Genomic DNA, 6,506 nt, shown 5'->3' with positions numbered 1-6,506 from the left:
ATTACTTGCATCTGAAGAAGTGAGGTTCTTCCCCACGAAAGCTTATGCTCCCAATACTTCTGTTAGTCTTAAAGGTGCCACAGGACCCTCTGTTGCTTTTTACAGATTCAGACTAGCACGGCTACCCCTCTGATACTCTCCTCAAACATAAAGCATGGGACAGCTACTAATAAAACCTACATATCTCTGGACTGGGCATGGCAGCATAACTGGTCCTAGATGGAGACTAGCCAGCTAGCACTGAGCCTTTCACTTTCATGTCGTGACATTCATTGAAAACTATTGCTTCTGTTGTCATTATTTATATGTATCCTGGAAGCACCCACATTGGTGTTACACACACACACACACACACACACACACACATCCTGCCCCTGTAGAGTTTACAGGCCAAGAAAAATCTCCTTAACTATTTCTTTTAACCTGTCTGACTGGTCCAGGGCCATATAGCAAGACAGCCCAACACTCTGCTGGTAAAGGGAACCAAAAGCAGGACCCAGACACTGAGAACTAGGAAATAAGCCTTTGACGTAGACTATCCCTGAGGCCACGCCAGCCACGCCACTTTGGAATCTGGAGTCCAGCCTGTAATAACAAAGGAACGCAAAGGAGCAACAACCCTGCTAGTGAAATGTAGGCGTGTGAGCCAATGCATCAAGAATCCAAATCTCTCTGCCTGGCATCCAACATTAAGTTTCAACACAGGAGGGAGCTAGAGACGATTGGGATGGAAGAAAGAGGAGATCTGTCCTTACAGAGGGGATGTGTTATCCGTCAAATGGGGACTTACAGGTCTGCATAATGCAGTATGGACACATTAGCATGGTTGTGAGACCCAAGTCCAGCGATTGTAAACCCACGTCTGTGGGACCTGGGCTTGGGAACTCGGTGGTCCCAATCCCACGCTTCCTATCACAGAAGCGTGCTAAAAATGGGGCAAGGGCTGGTTCTCACTCTGCATCCAGCACCTACCACAATGAGACCCTGATCTCTGTTGGGCTTTACAGACTGGCAGCAAGAATGATTATGGGCATGGAGCAATTCTAATATGAAGAAAGATTGAAAAGATTTGGGGTTGTTTAGCCTTAGAAAGGAGCCCCATCCGGCGATAAGGCTGCCTTCGGGAAATTACTGCTTCAGTTTCATTGCAACGAAGATTCTCCAAGATGTGTTCCATTCACACACACACACACACACCCAAGCTGAGATTAGAATCCTCCTCTACCTGGAGTGTAGTAAGTGTTCATCCTTTCCATGGACAAGCCACTAGAGGACAGCATTGCACGCTCAACAATACCTAGCAGTGGCCTTTAAGTGGATTGTCATTGCTGCTAGTTCTGAAATAGCTTTCTCTCTCACACACACACACACACGCACACACACACACACTCATCATCCTGGGACTTGAACACCTACACTTCTGCAATGGTATCCGCACCTCTCTCCATGTGTTTCCTATTTTAGCGGGAATCCTTTCATTCATCGCAAACGATCTGCATTGCAGGGCTGGAGGCTCAGCTGGGTCTGTGTTCACTTCACTTACAGGAGAACCTCAAGTACTGGGTGTAACATTTGGGCTCACACACGTAGGCTTTTGCAGAGCACGGCTGGCTGCATAGGGTGGGTGGGGTTGCACTGTCTCTCGTATAGGGGAATAACTGTTTTCCCCAATGCACGCGGGTGCTCCAGAAGTGCGCTGTGCCACCCCCACCCTGAGCTATAACTAGATGCCACAATCTAGTCCTAGATGATTTCACTTTCAGGTCAGCTTTTCATAACAGAACGTGGTTCCATGAGCCTTGCCACCCGGAAGCGAAGGTGGTTTTGTACTTACTGGCACATAGCAAAAGGCATCACTTGACAATGAGGATTAGGGGGACGATCTAAATGTTTTGAGGGGAAAGCAGCTTTGGGACAAAATGGGAATTTTTTGTCCAAAATGGTCACGTTTTCATTAAAAAAAAATCAAGGTTTTATGCTAATGTTATGTGTTATGTCTATTCTAGTCTAGTCTATACAGGTTCTTGTAACATCTCCATCACCACCGTATCTGAGCACCTTCCAGTCGCGCAGTACATGACGTGACAAACGTCTCCAGAGGGCTGGAATACGTTGGTCTAATTCCATTTGCTGGGTTTAGCAGGGGGGTGGCGAGGTGCTGTTAGCGGCTTGTGATGTACGGGAGGTTAAGCTGGAAGATTTGATGCTCCTTTCAGGCCTAAAGCTCTACAGACACATTTACGCTGCAAAACAAAAACCCCTGGCCGTGAGGCTCAGAGCCTGGATCAACTGACTCGCACGATGGGGCTAAAAATAGCAGTCTAGACATTCCCGCTCCAGCTGGAGCCCAGGCGCCGAGACCCTCTCCCCTTGCTGAGTTCCCCAGACTTGCTGTTCAGTCTGGAAATACCCTGGTCAGAAGGGAGAGAGACCCAGGTCTCCACCCAAGAGAGGCCCCAGCTGGGGAGCTGGAAGCCTGACAGCGGGCACCCTTGCTGGACCATTGCATGGAAATACGGGTCCAGTTGCCCTGAATTGTGGCAATAATTAGATTGGGAGTTCCCTTGAATGTACAGACACATAATAAGAGGCAGTTCCTGCCCTGTAGATCTAACGTGCTGCATAAAGACATAATTATTCTTGCTACCCCTAGAAACAAGAACTTCGGTAAGTCAGTGTGTGTTGGGGGTAGGAGGGAAGGTAGAAGACCAGAGAAACACTAGCAGGCAGGTGTGACCATCCAGGAATGGTAGATTTTATTGTGTCGCACATGCAGCTAGAGAGCAGAGCACAATCCAATAGTGGACCATGCCATTTAATGATACAATTATCCCAGCATATGACATTCCACAGTGCATATTGGTTAGTGTCTATCTACGCCCCAGGGATTTTAGTTCCTCAAAGGTGAAAAGTCAACCCCATCATGCATTAGAATGAAACACTCCTAATTTATATACTGTTCTCTCCCTGTTCAAGCCTTTTAACTGATCCTCGTCATTCTCCAGTTAATACACACCAAGGCACTGAATCTAGACACTCCTTTTTCCTGAGGATGGAAGTTATTAGCAGAGTGGAGTTCATGAAGATCACACTGGCCCTTGGGATCTATTAATAGGGTTGTGAAGGTAAAAATCAGTATAGACAGCCCAGTTCTCACTCTTTCTCTTGGATGGGTTTCAAAAGCAGGGACCCGATAGTGAAAGCATACGCGCAGAACTTCATAGCACCTACAGCTTGCACCTACATCTCTTATAGACGAGCGATAGACAAGAAGGGCTAGATCCTCAGCTGGTGTGAATCAGAAGAGTTCCAGTGATTTCAAGAGGATCTGTCCCATGCATGGAATCAGTTTAAGGATACTAATGGAGTATATTTAACAGGCCCTAACATATACCAGACAAAACGCTGAAATCTCTACAGCAAAACCACCTAAACCCACAGCAGATGAGAAGATGAGGTTAACTGTGTCAAGCACTGGGTCTTGCTTTTCATATCATGGTAGCTGGAAGCTACTTCCGCTTTGGCGGCCAATGATGTGGTTGTTTCTGTTGCTGCTCTTCCACAGGTGAAGAGGGTTGCACAAAAGGGGGACCTTCTGGTTCACGGATTGGTGGTGGGCATCGTCCCAGTTCCGGTTCCGATTCCGCTTGCTGATATTCCTTGGATGTTTCCATTCCTGGTGGTGGGGGTAGGGTTGGTGGATGTTTGTATTGCTGGTGGTCCGGTTGTAAATATTCTATTTCTTTAACTTCTGGTGGATTTGATTCTGGTTCTGGGCATAGTACTGGTTCTGGTTCTAGTTCTGGAGCTGGTCCAAGAGGCTGGTTCAGTGGCTGCTTATACTCCTCCTGTGGCCCCTCTTCTTCCTGAGGTGAATTTTCTGGTTCTTCGACTGTTGCTGGACACGGTTCTGGTACTGCTTCTGGGGGCGGTGCTGGTTCTGAGGTGGCATTGCTCAGTGCCGGTGGCAGGGTGAGAGTTTGCTTGCGTTGCTGCTGGTTTTGCCGTGAAGCCATCATCTGCAGCTCAGGGAAACCTGGGAGAAATGTTGGATGGTTTTTATATTTGCTACACAAATGCCAATGAGATCGAAGGTGGGTGTTTTAAAACACACTCTTGGGTGTTTTAATGATGTCTTAAGTTCTGGATGAAAACATGCTGGGCCTGCATCTGCATTGCCCCACATCTTGTGCAGTTACTCGCATTGGAGCAAGTCAAAAATGGGAAAGGGGGGGCTGGGGCTTCCAGAGTAAAATTCTGGCTTGTCATTAAAAAAAAAGTAAATGGAAAATTTTCAGCTGAAAATGTAATACAATGTGTCTCTTGCTGAAAAATGTCCTGGTTTTGGTTTTCTGGTGGGACATTTGTTTTTTAAGGAAAGAAGCCCAATTAAGAAAAAGGCTTAGTCAAAACCCAATTTTCCATTCTGATGAAAAATGTTCAGCCAGCCCTGGTTCACACAGTAGATGTAAACTACTAAAATCACAATGGCAGGATTCAAATAACTGACACAGGGCAATGGAGACTCAGATCTAGAATAATTCCCTTCCTTCCAATTCCCTTTACCCTTCCAGTTCCCCTTGCCTGTCCCTCCTTTGGCACTGCCTTCCTCTAGGTCTCACTCACTTCTGCCCTGCCCCTTCCATCTCCTAGACCCTTGTCTTTGAACATTTTATAACCACCCTTATTACTGTTATTTTTTACATTGCAATAGCATTATGCAGAACTTCTAGACTAGGATGCGGGCCCCATTGTGCTAAGCAAAATACTCCCATAAAACCAAAAGACTTCTCCGGCAATCTTCCCTTTTGTTCTCTGGCAATTCATCGCTTTCCCCGTTCATTTTCCCCTCCTGCAACAATTAACCCTGGGGAATTTGTGCTCTAATCTGGAAATGTTATCAAATCCCTTATGCACCGTCACACCAGAATGTTGCTAGCTTTTTCGTCTAAGCTTGCAAAAACCACTTATGTAACCTCTGAGCACTCTGGCCTTCATTCCCTTCTCACTGACACTGGAGTAAATCAGGATTAATTCCAATGGAGACAATAGAATTACAGTTTTATGTATAGAAATAACTCCGTCAAAGTCAGCTGAGTTAGTTTGGTGCAAACCAGGAGTAACTCCATCAAGCCAATGGCATCTGGCCTATGGGAAGAAACCAAACTCCTTAACTTCGAAAGTTTGGCACCACGAGTGTTTAATCTGCCTCATCAAAATAAAATAGAAGCAATAGAAGGTTGCCAGTAATATAGTGAGCGATCTCACATTAGCACTGGCAATAAAGTCTGACACAATCATCCCATTTAATGCTAATTCACTAATAAATGCAGTATCCGCTGACTTACCCAATTCACCAGTGAGAGCAAGTGAATCAATGCGAAGGGGATTCAGGGGCTTTGGGATGAAAGAACCTTTATATGGTCCCTAAGCCCGGCCTCCCAGAAGTGAGACATTGTCCCAGGCATGAGGCCCCTGTTCTTTCACAACCCCCGTATTGACCAAATTAGTAGTTGGAGTGTCATCTGGGAGAGAAAACTCCCTTTTCTGGGGCATTTTTTATTTTGGCAACTGGTGATTTGTGTGTCAGCTCTGCCTGAAGCACAAAGGTTCGTTCACGTGAAAAGATTTTTCAAATTCTCTGCTTGAACAGTCAGTGTTCTCAGATCTGCCTTAAAATAAAAGCAACAGAGGGTCCTGTGGCACCTTTAAGACTAACAGAAGTATTGGAGCATAAGCTTTCGGGGGTAAAAACCTCACTTCTTCAGATGCAAGTACAAAAGCTTATGCTCCAATACTTCTGTTAGTCTTAAAGGTGCCACAGGACCCTCTGTTGCTTTTTACAGATTCAGACTAACACGGCTACCCCTCTGATCCTTAAAATAAAAACGCAGGTGAGCAATTACATCTTTTGCCATACACGCAGAGAAATAAATTCAGAATGAAAATGATGGGCTTGATTCTAAGTGATGCTTAGGTCACTTTTGCAATGTAAAGGGGCCTTACAGTGGGAGGAAAGAGCCCCTCGAGTATCCCTCACTGAGGAGGGAGCTTCCCCAGCCATTGTGGAGCTGGGAAAAGGCTCTGATCCCAGCCTCTGGCGTGGCCAGAGCACACTGCGCTCTCGCTATTCTCTGCTTCCCAGGGGTCACAGGAAGCAAAACATAAGTTAGAGAAGCCTTGGGGCTGCCCTGGGTTACACCAGGAGCCAGGCAATACCCTAGATTGCCCCAATACAAAGGAAGCTTAAAGCCAGCATAGTCGTCCATATACCATTCCTGATCTCAGTGCATGAATGAAGTAACTGAGAATCAGGCCCTTTGATCTGACATTCCCATGAAAAATCACTTTTCCTTAAAGTTGTTTATTAGTTTTTAAGTCCTGTGGCACCTTATAGACTAACAGACGTATTGGAGCATGGCTTTCGTGCATGCATCCGACGAAGTGGGTATTGACCCACGAAAGCTCGTGCTCCAATACGTCTGTTAGTCTATAAGGTGCCACAG

At 46.1% G+C, this 6,506-nt stretch overlaps 1 long non-coding RNA gene across 1 annotated transcript; it reads right to left on the bottom strand.

Moving 5' to 3' along the window:
• Positions 1–2,733: 2,733 nt before the first annotated feature.
• On the bottom strand, positions 2,734–5,487 carry LOC112060074 (uncharacterized). The gene is made up of 2 exons (XR_002889364.3): positions 5,349–5,487; positions 2,734–4,036 (listed from the first exon to the last, which is right to left on the bottom strand). It is a non-coding gene; the product is annotated as an uncharacterized LOC112060074 (long non-coding RNA).
• Positions 5,488–6,506: the final 1,019 nt, after the last annotated feature.

Source organism: Chrysemys picta, chromosome 20 (assembly GCF_011386835.1).
Source record: "Chrysemys picta bellii isolate R12L10 chromosome 20, ASM1138683v2, whole genome shotgun sequence".
Lineage (NCBI taxonomy): Eukaryota > Metazoa > Chordata > Testudines > Emydidae > Chrysemys > Chrysemys picta.
Note: the sequence above shows the minus strand (reverse complement) of the source record. Positions and strands in the feature narration are given on the sequence as shown.